The sequence below is a fragment of the Aethalodelphis obliquidens genome, unplaced genomic scaffold (assembly GCF_003676395.1).
Source record: "Aethalodelphis obliquidens isolate GAN/ISIS:26980383/991018 unplaced genomic scaffold, ASM367639v1 scaffold3, whole genome shotgun sequence".
Taxonomy (NCBI): Eukaryota; Metazoa; Chordata; class Mammalia; order Artiodactyla; family Delphinidae; genus Aethalodelphis; species Aethalodelphis obliquidens.
Genome location: NW_020837947.1, coordinates 80,428,637 through 80,442,139, shown reverse-complemented (window position 1 = coordinate 80,442,139; position 13,503 = coordinate 80,428,637). Strand labels below are relative to the sequence as shown.

At 41.2% G+C, this 13,503-nt stretch overlaps 1 pseudogene; it reads right to left on the bottom strand.

The window, feature by feature from the left end:
• Nucleotides 1–11,079: 11,079 nt before the first annotated feature.
• Nucleotides 11,080–12,675, bottom strand: LOC113606172 (ornithine aminotransferase, mitochondrial pseudogene; annotated as a pseudogene).
• Nucleotides 12,676–13,503: the final 828 nt, after the last annotated feature.

Sequence of the window (13,503 nt, the reverse complement as noted above, 5' to 3'; positions counted from 1 at the left end):
AATTGGTCCTGTTTGCATAACTGCTGTCAATTAAGGATTCGTCTCTACTCTTCATGTATTTGAAATCTTTGTAAAGAGGAGGTAGCAAGCCATACAACTGTGTTTAACCAGATTAACTGTTCTATAGAATTAATGTAATCTAGTTACTATTCTCTTCACATATTGATAGATTCCTTTAGCACATCTCAGCTGAGTGGAGACTGAGGCTGTAACAGCCTCTGGGTCCACTGAGGAGAGGACAACCACACAATAAGTTGAACCGTGTAAGTTTTGGGTTTTTAAAAATTTTTATTTATTTGTTTTTGGCTGCGTCGGGTCTTCGTAGCTGCCCACGGGCTTTCTCTAGTTGCGGCGAGCGGGGGCTACTCTTCGCTGCGGTGCGCGGGCTTCTCTTGTGGTGGAGCATAAGCTCTAGGTGCGCGGGCTTCCGTAGTTGTGGCACACGGGCTCAGTAGCTGTGGCTCGTGGGCTCTAGAGCGCAGGTTCAGTAGTTGTGGCGCACGGGCTTAGCTGCCCTGCGGCATGTGGGATCTTCCCGGACCAGGGCTCGAACCCGTGTCCCCTGCATTGGCAGGCGGATTCTTAACCACTGCGCCACCAGGGAAGCCCGAACCATGTAAGTTTAACACAAAGAATTATTAATTACACCAGGGGATTAGAACGTGAGGGATGGGGTACTAAGAATTGGAAAAAACTCTGAAGAATACAGGAATAACAGCATAAGGACCGGTCAGGGTCCCTGGGGCTGGGATGAAGTGCCCCAAGAGGAGACCCCAGGCTCAGACACAGACCCTGTTGGAATTGCTCACTGCCCTGGCTCGTGCGTAGCATGGATGTCCCAGTGGGGTCCCACGGGCAGGATTTGCTGGCTATCCACCCTCCAGAGAGCCAGGGAGAGCTGTTCACGGGGAAGCATCTCAGAGGAGGACGTCCACCCAGAACCCCACACGGGGCCATCCAGGAGGCAGCTGGCTGCTGGGTGCCACGCACCACCATCAGCAGGAGCTGAACCCTGATGAGTCAGGCGCTCTGCTACAAAAGCACCGAGTGTGTGTGTGTGTGTGTGTGTGTGTGTGTGTGTGTGTGTGCATGCACCATAGGGGTGGGGCTGGAGGAAGCTGCTGCCCGCTGAGTGCGCTGACCCCCAGGCACTGCCCGGGCTGGACGCCGCATGAGCCTGGGACCCGAGAAGCCCCGAACCAGCAGGACCCTGCTGGGTGAGCACCCTGCAACCAGGAAGCAAAACTCTTTTCCTCCTGCGATGTCTCCCTGGCACCTTCTACTCACAAAGCTTCAGGCTCAAGTGGCAGAGGAAGAATATTTCAAAGGCCCAGGTTTACTTTCACAGAGCAGGAAAACAAGCGGAATCTGAAGGTGAGAGATGAGAAATAGATCACCAGCACAGGCTTGGTGCTATATACAAATCTGAAGCATGCATATCTTTCATGTTCTTTATTTTTCCAAGTTCTTCTTCCTTTCTTGTGGGAGAGTGACAATAAGCATCTAATTCTCTTCCTCAGGCAGTGCATTAAAGATTCCAAACATCACTTTACCAGCTGTGGAGGAAGAAGTAGTAAGAAGCAGCATGGGTGGGTTTTGGAAGCAGGGATCAAGTTTCAGAAAGTTTTAATTTTATAGTAGTTTTTAGAGTAGGTTTCTCAACAACCCAAGGGAAGTTCCTCATACTTTACCACTGGAGAATTTGATCCTCAAAAGGCTTTAATAACCTTTACCACATATTTATCTCAGCACATGGTGAGGGTTTATTATATAAGTTTGGGAACAAAAAAACAATGGTTCCTAAAGTTGTAAAATTTCTTTTCAGGTATAACATGACTCAAGCACACAACTTGATGAATTTTCACTGAACCCACTTGTGTAACTGGTGCTCTGGGTTTCATAAACAGTTAAGGTGCCAGAAACTCCTTTGAGAATCTGAAGAGAGCTTAGGTTTCTTCTTCTCAAATACACACAAACACAAAAAGTTTAGCTTGAAATGTCTACGTTTTCACAGAATCCTAGGTAACAACTCTTGCGCTAGATAAACACAAAATGGGCTTTCCCTCCCTATACAAATGCAGCAATCCACTCATTATGCTTTAGTTTATTAGTCCAAAGAACAGGAAAATGATAATAAGGCACTAATCCCATGGATTTTTAGAATCAATAAATAATTTATGTGTTTTACATTTTGGTTGGCAATGTATATTAAATAATAAATTGGTACGAATTGTATTGCCTTGGTTAAAAATAGTATTTTGTTGCTGTTTTTAATAATAAATATATCAATGGATTTTTAGATGAACACAAACTTTTCTTGGAAGATAATTGAGGAAATACCTTATGTTTTCTGTACTGGATTTTGCGTCTTTTCCAATTTCACTTTAAACAACAATTTATGAATCATTATGTTCTTTGGAAGAGGCTAATCACAGGCAGAAATGGTAGCATTTACTACATTTGTAGTCTAAATTATTCAAATATTTAGACCCAAAAAGAAGATGCAGTATATATATACAATGGAATATTACTCAGCCATAAAAAGGAATCAAATTGAGTCATTTGTAGAGATGTGGATGGACCTAGAGTCTGTCATACAGAGTGAAGTAAGCCAGAAGGAGAAAAAACAAATATTGTATATTAACGCATATATGTGGAATCTAGAATAATGGTACAGATGAACCTACTTGCAGGGCAGGAAAAAAGACATAGATGTAGAGAATGGACATGTGGACACAGGGGGGAAGGGAAGGGTGGGATGAATTGGGACATATATACACTACCAGGTGTAAAATATCTAGCTAGTGGGAACCTGCTATAAAGCACAGGGGGATCAGCTTGGTGCTCTGTGATGACCTAGAGGGGTGGGAGGGGGGGTGGGAGGGAGGGAGGTCCAAGAGGGAGGGGATGTATGTGTACATATAGCTGATTCACTTCATTGTACAGCAGAAACTAACACAACGTTGTAAAGCAATTATACCCCAATTAAACAAACAAACAAACCCCCCCCCCCCAAAAAAAAAAGCACAGTTCATTAATCATAAACACAGATGTTACTAACTGGAAATTATTACTTTGGCCACTAGATGGAGCTAGTATTATTTCAGAAATGGAATTGATCCTGGCATTTTCACATTTTCCCACTCTCTCAACGTAGGAGTTTTATATTTGCTTCCAAATTTGGTCAGGGATTCCAGAATTACTATTATTAATTAACTATATTCTTGTTAACAAAAAAGCTGTTTCCGTTATTTCATATAAACAAACACCTAAATTTCTTATGTGAAAAATGAAGGGATTGTTCTAGACCTCTTCCAAATTTAGAAATATCTAACATGTTCTAGAATGTTTTAAGAGTACCATTCAAATTCCACTTGCTACTTAGGAGGCATACTTTGATATTTCATTATTTTTTTATATTCATAATTGTGGCAGTTGACACTGACATTATAGATGAGAATTTAAAGCCTGCATTAGGGAAGAAGATAGAAATGGAAGAGAGACACAAAAGCCCTTAATGGTATCTATTACAAAAGTCTACTGAATGTGTAAACATGCACCATTTCAAAATGCTGACTGAGTTGGTTGAAGAGAATACAAGTTATATGTTATATATACATCGAGTTCTGCTGTACCCTTCTTTTCCTTCCCACCTTTTGTATTTAACAAATATCTGTATTTCAAGAAGTTGATATATATATAGAAGTTCCTATAGTTTCAGCTTCACTATTTTCTATTCACAGACTCTGGACAAATCAGCATTAGAGCCATATCTGCCCCTGAAGTTGCTGGGGAAGGGGAAATTGGAGTGGAGAGAAGAAGAGATACACCCAGAGCAGCACCAAAGGGTTCATCCAAAATGAGGCCAACACACCACTGTGGGAATATTGTGTGCGCTGCTGGCCAAGAGGTGACAGGGCTCAGCAACCGTTCAAACCCAGTAACTCGGGGGAAAGGCATTCACACAATTAGCCCGAGTGTGCAGTGTGAGAATGGATTTGACGGCACGTGAAAGGCGAAGACATGAGGCTGTAATTGATTTCACTGATAAGGGCCCAGGAGGGAAGCTGCAGATGGACAGTAGGATAGGATAGGTTGAGTGTGGACAGTCTATACACTTAACGGGCATAGTTTGGAAACAGCATGTGGTCTCCAGGCTACTGTAAATTACAGTTTAAAACTAAGGAATGGTGGCAGTTGCTAGGAGGGTATGTAATTTAATTGTGTGATGATTAGGCTAATCGACTATAAAATCTGTTTAGGGGGCACATTCTCTAGATGTAAAATTAGGGTACAAGCAAGAATGGAAAGGAATAAGGAAGCAGAGCTAGTAGCTAACAATCCAGACTCTGGGAAAGCCGTGAGTTCTAATCCCTGCCCTGCGAGTTCCAAGCGGGGTTAATTCAATGCTGTTTGTGTTATCTCATCTGGAAAATGGAATAAAAGTGATACTCTTGCAGGTGGTTGTAGTTGGGATTAATTGAGATGACGTGGAACTACCATAAGCAATTAGTGATATACCCTCCAAAAGCTAATGACAATAATAAGGGATAATATTAACCTCTCCAGGTTGTTTGTTTGTTCTAGGAGACACTTGGATGGCATCTCAGAGAAGGAGACAGGTTTATCCTAGTTACTTAGGCAAGAAAATAACAAATGACTAAGATTTGCCAAAGGACTAAGTGCCTCTTGATATGGCGGGAAAAAGTATTCCATTCGGGGAATGAAGTCCCCTGGGGGAATACTCAGAGGGGAAGAGCTGCTGCCTCTCAGAATGTACATTTACTAAGTGGTACGCCCATGGATCCACCTTCCCGTTCCTGTTCATGAGCTGAAATGTCACTTGAGGAACTGGGAGGGGTGGACAAGGGACCTCATCCTGAACCCCTCTGAAGCCTCGTGACTTGGGGAGGGGTCTGATTCTTAAGAGAGCATGTCACTGAGAAGGAAATTTTATTTACAGAAGAAAAAGAGATACACAAATGTAATGATCTGCCAGAAATATAATTCTGCTGAAAGCAAAATGTCTGAAAAGCCTTGACTTTTCCATGAGGATATCTTCATTGCTCAACGGGTAGAAGAAAAAAAAGGATGAGTGGAAACTTCAGACTTAATTTTGAAGAGATGATGTGCTATGCATAGCAAGCAATTAGATGGCAAGGGACGGTCTTGGCATGGTGGGACCTCAGCAACTCCAGTCATGGAGAGCATGTGAGCCAGACCCAGGCAGAAGCCCCCGTACTACTCAGGGGGTTAAGAATCTGGAGTGTGTCAGTGTGGTTTGAAGTTGGTCTTTAAGAAATGTAAGGGAGCAACAATTTATGGGTCTTACTGGGAAAACCAAAGTAAACTTATGTCCTTAAAGAAGAATACCATATGATCCAGCAATCCCACTCCTGGGCATATATCCGGAGAAAACTCTAATTCCAAAAGATACATGCACCCCTATGCTCATAGCAGCACTATTTACAATAGCCAAGACATGGAAACAACCTTAATGTCCATTGACAGATGAATGGATAAAGAAGATGTGATATATATACACGATGGAATACTACACACCCATAAAAGAGAATGAAATAATGCCATTTGGAGCAACGTGGATGGACCTAGAGATTATCATACTAAGTGAAGTAAGTTAGACAGAGAAAGACAAATATCATATGATATAGCTTATATGTGGAATCTGAAAAAATGATACAAATGAACTTGTCCACAAAACAGAAATAGACCCACAGATAGAAAACAAGCGTATGGTTACCACAGGGGTAGGGGGTTACCACAGGGATGTTAGGAGTTTGGTGTTAACATATACACACTACTATATATAAAATAGATAACCAACAAGGACCTACTGTATAGCACAGGGAACTCTACTCAATATTTTGTAATAACCTACAACGGAAAAGAATCTGAAAAATTAGATATATATGTAACTGAATCACTGTACTGCACACCTGAAATTCACACGACATTGTAAATCATCTATACTTCAATAAAAAACTGCAAGAAAAATATAAATAGAAAAAAAATGAATATCTTCTCCAGCTCCATATGAGTGGCTGAAAGGAGCAGCAGTGCACGTGTACATGGCTGACACTCCCACGCATAGATGTGGTCTCGTGCACTTGTCTCCACAGAGGAACACCGGGCTCCCAGGGGAGCAGCTGATCTGATATCATGGTCAAAGGAGAATCCAGAATGAGCAAAATCCATCTTATTGTGGCTAGAAAGCAGGGGATGTTTTCAAGGATGTTGGGGGTAGTGCTAAAGAATCTAGGGGCAATATAAAGAGACCCCTTTTGGTCAAGTTGTGATAATTTGATCAGAATTAATGGAAATGAGTGTTTTTTTGAAAGTCCTAGAAAATTCCAGAAAAGTTAATACAAAGGGCACGGTAACTTTAATAGAAAAGAAAGAAAAATGTGATGGTATATATTTATTTTATTGATTTTCATAAGGAGAGGACTATTTATGCATGGACATATAAGTTTTGTTATTAAATTTATATTTAGCTTACTATTAAATTTATATTTAGAAAGTATAGACATGCACTTTTTTTCTTGGCAAATGTTGCTACCCAGTAAGACTTTCTGGTGCTGGGTAAACACCTGAACAACCAGGTAAAGAGGTTTCCTACATATCACAAGGAGTGTGTCACAAAACAACCAGGTAGAAAAGAATAAACATTGAGGGTACTAAGATAATGAATTAACTAGCTGGTAAGACATGAAAGAATCACTAAGAAGGCAAACCCTATGGCTTTTATTCGAGGAGATGAAAACTCAGTGGTACCTCTGTTATGATATAACAAAGCATAAGTGAGGTTCGCCTAACACCAGATCTTAAAGGACTAGATCTATCTACTCCGCATGACAAGAGTTGTGACAGGACAGGCTGCACCAGCCATGCAAGAGTTAAAAAATACATAAGGGAGTGAGATGCCAGGTTTCAAAAACCTAGGTGAAAGCATGCATTTAAAGGTCTTAGTGTCTGAAAAAAAGGAGGGTAAAAAGCCAAACAAACAAACAGCTCAGACAAATGACTACCAGTTCACATGTAACTTATTTGGAGAGAAGCAACTAGATTCTTCACTCCCGCCAAAATTCTACTTCTTGGTCACCCAAATAGAATCTCAACTAATCTGAGACATTAATTGTGAGAGGGAAGAAGCAGGTTAAGTATAACAAAAGTAGGTATATAAACAATAATGAGAAAAAATAATGAAGACATACAGACAGAAAGTAAACCCTGGGTCTTAATTTTTACAAAATACCTGTAAGTGCATTATTCTCATTGTAATTGTACACATTTTGTTGTTTATGGAGTTATTTAAATATTTAATTGGAGTTAGTTAATATTTAAAAATATTCAGGACTTCCCTGGTGGCGCTATTGTTGAGAATCCGCCTGCCAATGCAGGGGACGCGCGTTTGAGCCCTGGTGTGGGAAGATCCCACATGCCGCGGAGCAACTAAGCCCATGCGCCACAACTACTGAGCCCGTGTGCCACAACTACTGAAGTTCGTGCACCTAGAGCCCGTGCTCCGCAACAAGAGAAGTCACCACAATGAGAAGCCCGGGCACCACAATGAAGAGTAGCCGCCGCTTGCCGCAACTAGAGAAGCCCCGCGTGCAACAACGAAGACCCAACGCAGCCAATAAATAAATAAATTTATTTAAAAAAAGAATTAGTCATAGTAAATTTACAATTATTGTTTAAATCATTTAAGCGATTTTATTTCAGACTTTAATCAATGTTTAACTGTTTAAGAAATTTTAATTTTCATAGTTTTGGTACTTAGTTTTAAGTTTAATGTGTTGAACATTAAATAAAAATGACGATGCTATTCCTTTCAGAGCACAGAAAAATCTTTCTAGATATTAACTATTTTAATCATTAAGTTAATAAAATCAGTACTTTAGATCACTGATTTAATTCCGACACCAGGGAGCAGGATCTATGCTTGTTTGAAGTGGGGCTGGCTCTCATCAGTGGCTGGCGGGGCATCCCCAGCAAAGCCTCAGATCTGGGGTGGTACCAGGCGGTGGCCTCACGGACAGAGAGGCTCTGCCCACTGTTGGTCCAGGTGGGTGAGAAACGGGATAGGAGGCAGCTTCCTTTCTTGAAGAAAGATAATTTCACACTCTTCCTGAAGATGTGCAACAGAGAGGGGAGGCTGGCTGCCCTTCCACATGTTCGTTTATCTCTGGCCTGGGGTTGAGGTGCAGGTCAGCGCTCAGTGAGGGCTGCAGGGTGCGTCTGCGGATGGGACTTCACAGCACGTCCCTGAAGCTGCCTGAGTGGCTTCTCAGTGCACATTCTAAGTTTAATGCTTGATCTGTCATCCCACAGGCACCGCATCATTGCTCACTTTTCTGCCTTGGATTGCAGAGATTTTTCCACAATTTGAATTGCGTAGCAAGGAAATGCCTCCTGTTTCTTCTCTATTTCAATATCTTATTTTCATGGGAAAACCTTTCACTTTTCTTTCCTGAGCCCTCTGAGAAAGCAGACAAATGACTTTTCTTGTTCCTCATCTCCTCAGCCCCCAAGTTTGCCGCTTAGAACTAGTCTTGGAGGTTTAATAGTTATTTTCCAATAAAAGGGCTGTGTGGGCAAATAATATTGGAAACTATGAGATGAAACATGATTGGAAACTATGAGATGAAACATGATTAAAAATATTTTCTTTACTATAAGACTTTGTTTGGCCAAGGAGCCATTTTGGGGGTGACTGCCTGCAAGCCCAGGGCTCTGCAGTATATATTTTGGGAACTGTGGCTACTTTCGGTGTCTTTCCTACTCCTATTGCTGAGAGGTCTGGTTGAAGAAGAAGAGTAGATCAGTAAACAAATAAACAAACAAAATTAAAAGTAAACAAGAGCCATCATTCGTGTGATGGTAAAAATATAGTCAAAACAAAGCCAGACAAAATGAAACAACCTCCTCTCCTTTCCATTAAACAAGCAAATAAATGGAAACAACAGCATGGACCAAAGCAATAGAGGCACCTGTCTTCACAGGTGTATTTCTGCTGATGGACTACATGCAGGCACCAGCGCTGGACCTCCAGGATGTCAGGGTCCTGCCCGTCCAGCTAAACTAACTGTGCTGTGAAGGGTTGTGTTGAGGCTGGGACATTGCACAATGTAAACGTCTAATACGGTGCCTGTTACATGGGAAGGGTCCAACAAACAGTAACGTTCTTTGATGTTGATATAACCATAATCCAGAATGTTCCTTTTTGATGCAATAAAAATGGAAAAAAATGAATTTTCTCAGATTTTCAGACTGTAGGGCACAATCAGTGTCTCTAAATCTAACTTACTGGAATTAAAGTAACAAAGTTGCTGAACTCCCCCAGATCTCTAGGTAACTCCCAATCCTAGATGTTTATTGTGATTCGATTCAAGAAAAACACTTGGTAAAGTCAGGATACGCCCAGGAGAGACTGTCCACTCAAAGGGCTTCAGAAATGGTAGATGTCGGGGGATAATTTACGTACCAGTGTGGACCCCCCTGGCTCAACCCTCAGACCACTAGGGATTCATTGATCTCTCAGAGTGGTACTGGCAAGACGGGGGCTCTGAAAGACTCAAGCATACACCTGGAATAACAGTGCATTTATAGTGAAAACCATAACTGCAAGTGGACAAGATGACTAGATTCTTGCTTTTTGAGGCTGAGGCAGGCTTCCTTGGAAGTCAACATGATAGGAGGCTGAATCATATTCTGAAGTTGATATGATGAGCGGAGAATCATAAAAGGGACGTGCCTTGTAACGACCACAGGGTTTGGTTCCTGCCATGAACAAGATGCTTTGCAAACAGTATCTCACAACCTCATTACTACCACCCAGACCCTGCCACCATCATTTCTTAAATTGTTCCAGCTGACCTTATGGTGGCCTACGGTGATCTCCCTTTGACTTTATCTCTTTTTACTTTCCTTTGTGTTCACTTAACTCCTGCCAACCTGGCCTCCTTGAAATTCCTCAAATGTGCCAAGAATGCTCCTATCTTTGGACAGTTGCTCTGCATGGAATGTTTCCCCCAGATATCCACTGGCAAACTCCCTTACCACCTTCCGTTCACCACTCAAATACCACTTCTCCATGAGGACTCCTCGACCGTTCAAATTCAAATCACACCATACCCTTCCTCCTGGGCCCTCCTGACTCCTCATACCTTGTTTTAGGTTTTCCTTTTTATTTGGTTTCTAACATACTATATGATTTACTTATTTATTAGGTTTAATGCTTATAGTCTACGATATTGGGCAGGGATCTTTTCTTTTTAAAGATTTTTTTTTGATGTGGACCATTTTTTTTTAAGTCTTTATTGAATTTGTTGTAATACTGCTTCTGTTTTTTTTTTTTTACCATGCATAAGAAGGATACGTTAATAAAAATGGTAAATACTAGCATACACATGGGAAAAAAGCAGTTATTTTGAAAGTGGAAAAGGTAGCACTTAAAGAGACTTTTCATAATTTGTTTTTCTAGAGATTACCAAAGAAACCAAAATGTTCTTCTAAAACACATGAAATAAAACAGGTAAGAATATTCTCAGAGGACTTTAAAATGTGAGGTAATTGATAACACTGCAGTAATCACACACTGGTCCCAACGTAGACATTTTAAATGAGCTTTATTTTAAATTTAAAGAAACACTGAAAATAAACACTTTTTACAAATTATATCAAACACTTAAAACATAATCTAGGAATGTTAAATAATAATTCTTAATTCAAAGTAATGACATTCATAGAATACATCTTGGTGCTAGCCAATATGGAGTTTACTGAAATCTAGTATTTTATATAAGCTTAACCATTAATCCTTCCTAAAATTCAATGATTATGATTCAACTTTATAAGGTTAAGCTAATCTTCTATGCAATACTCTCATAGAACTTTTTCAAATACAAACAATTTATACCAGCAAGGAAATTATTAAAACATATATAAATTGTGCTGAGGGACTTGATTAAAAGGTTGTCTATATAGAGAGATGCATTTCATCTTAGAAAGCACACACACACACACACACACACACACACACACACACACACAAACACTTAATCGAATACAAGATGCCAGGACATTCTCTTAGTTATGTTACATAGCAAACTGCACTTTTATAAATGTCATTCTATTATATATGAACTGAAAAACATATATTTTTTAAAAAGCCCTTAACATGGGGGAAGTGGAATATGCTGCATTAAATGCAGAAACACAGAGCTTTACGAACTGCCTGTCTCCAGCTGGCTCCCAGGCACCACTGAAAACTGTCACCCTCAGAAAGACAAGATGGTCTTGTTAATGATTTCCATGGCCTCCAGAAGCTCATCCTCTTTGATCACAAGCAGTGGTGCAAACCTGATGATATCACCGTGGGTTGGCTTGGCCAGAAGTCCATTATCTTGAAGTCGCAGACACACCTTCCAAGCATCATCATCTTTGGTTTCTCTCATCACAATAGCATTTAATACTATTTAAATGTATTTAAATAGTAAATTTCCTCTTACAGCCATTACAATATTAGAAGGTAGTTTCATGAGTTCATTTCTCAAGGTGATACCCATATTCTCTGCATTTTCAGCAAGGTTTGCTTCTTCTAAAACCTCCAGGGCCTTAGGATTGCCACCCTACGTTTAACCGTGTTCCCCTGGTTTAATGGTCGGCATTATTTCATCATCACACAACACTGCGGATACAGGGTATAAACCACCAGAAAGTGCCTTTCCTAGAAGGACCATATCAGGTCTGACATTTTCGTGATCAATAACCAGCCATCTACCAGTTCTGGCCAATCCTGTCTGTATTTCATCAGCAATAAACAGAACCTGGTGCTGGGTGCAGAGCTCTCACATGCCCACAGGGTAGCCTGGATCTGGAACAACAACGCCTGAATTGGTTCCACCATGAACGCGACAACGTTTGGGTCCTGAAGTGCACGCTCAGGAGCAGGCAGATCATTACATGGAATGATTTTGAAACCTGGCATAAATGGTCCAAAACTGTCATAACTGGTTGGGTCTGTGGAACTGGAGATAGCAGACAATGTTCTACCCCAAAAGTTTCCAGCTGCAAAAACCATCTTTGCTTTGTATTTCAGGATCCCCTTCACGGTATATCCCCATCTACGAGCAAGTTTGCCAACGGTCTCTCCAGCCTCCACTCCTGTATTCATAGGAAGAACTTTGTGGTAGTTGAAAAGTTTAGCAACATTCTCTTCGTATTCACCGAGCACGTTATTGTAGAAGGCCCCGGATGTTAAGGTCAATTTGTCCACCTGACTTTTCAAAGCATTCACAATCTTTGGATGACAATGCCCTTGGCGGACAGCACTGTAGGCACTCAGAAAGTCAAGATGTTTTCTGCCTTCTACATCCCATACGCAATACCTTTTCCTTTCTCCAGGGCTACAGGTAAAGCATGGTAGTTGTGGGCACCATATTTAGATTCCCATTCAAAAATGTAATCAGAGGATGGAGGGCCTTGGACTGTTTTTTAGTTGCAACAGATGTAGCAGAAGCCACTGAAGAATGAACTCCACTAAGGACAGCAACAGTCTGCAAATGTGCTAGTTTGGAAAACATGATGTCCTTCAAGTAGGAATATCACCAACGAGCTAACCCTTTTTCCCACAGTTCAGATTAGAATACAGAGTTTTAACCCGAGATCCAGGGACGGTCTTCAGAGGGTCCAATAACTCCTGGTGGCACCTTGGAAGCCAGCCCAGGACACGCAGCGTCAACTGAGCAGCTGCCTGCTTCTGTTTTACGTTTTGTTTTTTTGGCCGTGAGGCATGTGGGATTCGACCAGGGATTGAACCCATACCCCCTGCATTGGAAGGCGAAATCTTAACCATTGGACTGCCAGGGAAGTCCCTTGGGCAGGGACCTTTGTTTTTTTTTGTGGACACATCCTAACTGTCCAGAAAAAGTAGTGGGCACACTGGAAGTATCTGTAGGATGAATGGTTTATCTGACTGGAGCCCATGGTCCTTCCACTGTATGAGCGGCATCTCAACAACTGCGTATCTGTTCAGGGACACCCCTTCCTCAGAGACTCCTTAGATGAATAATGGTAATGTTCTCCTTTCTCCTTTTGCTTCCACAGCTGATCAGTTCCCTTCCGACATATTCTTTCTTTATACTGAGAAGACTCAATATCTAACAGACAATCCTGGCAGACCTGGAGCTAGTATCTTTACTGTGATTCTGTATGACTCTGTTTTCTGTTGAGAGTGATCTTAGGTCCCAGTTTTTGAGAAGGGGGGTACATTTCATGGCACCCTATAAACTACCAATATCCTAGTGCCCATAAACCCTTAAAATGTACCAAATTTTCAGTATCATATTCAAACTAAAGTTTCCTGACACCTAGAAGTAGAGCCCCAGTTACATGAACCAAATAAATATCCTCACTTTCTCTCTTTGTTCCCAACAAGCTGGTTTGATTTGAATTTTATTTCTCTTGCAGCTAAAAGAG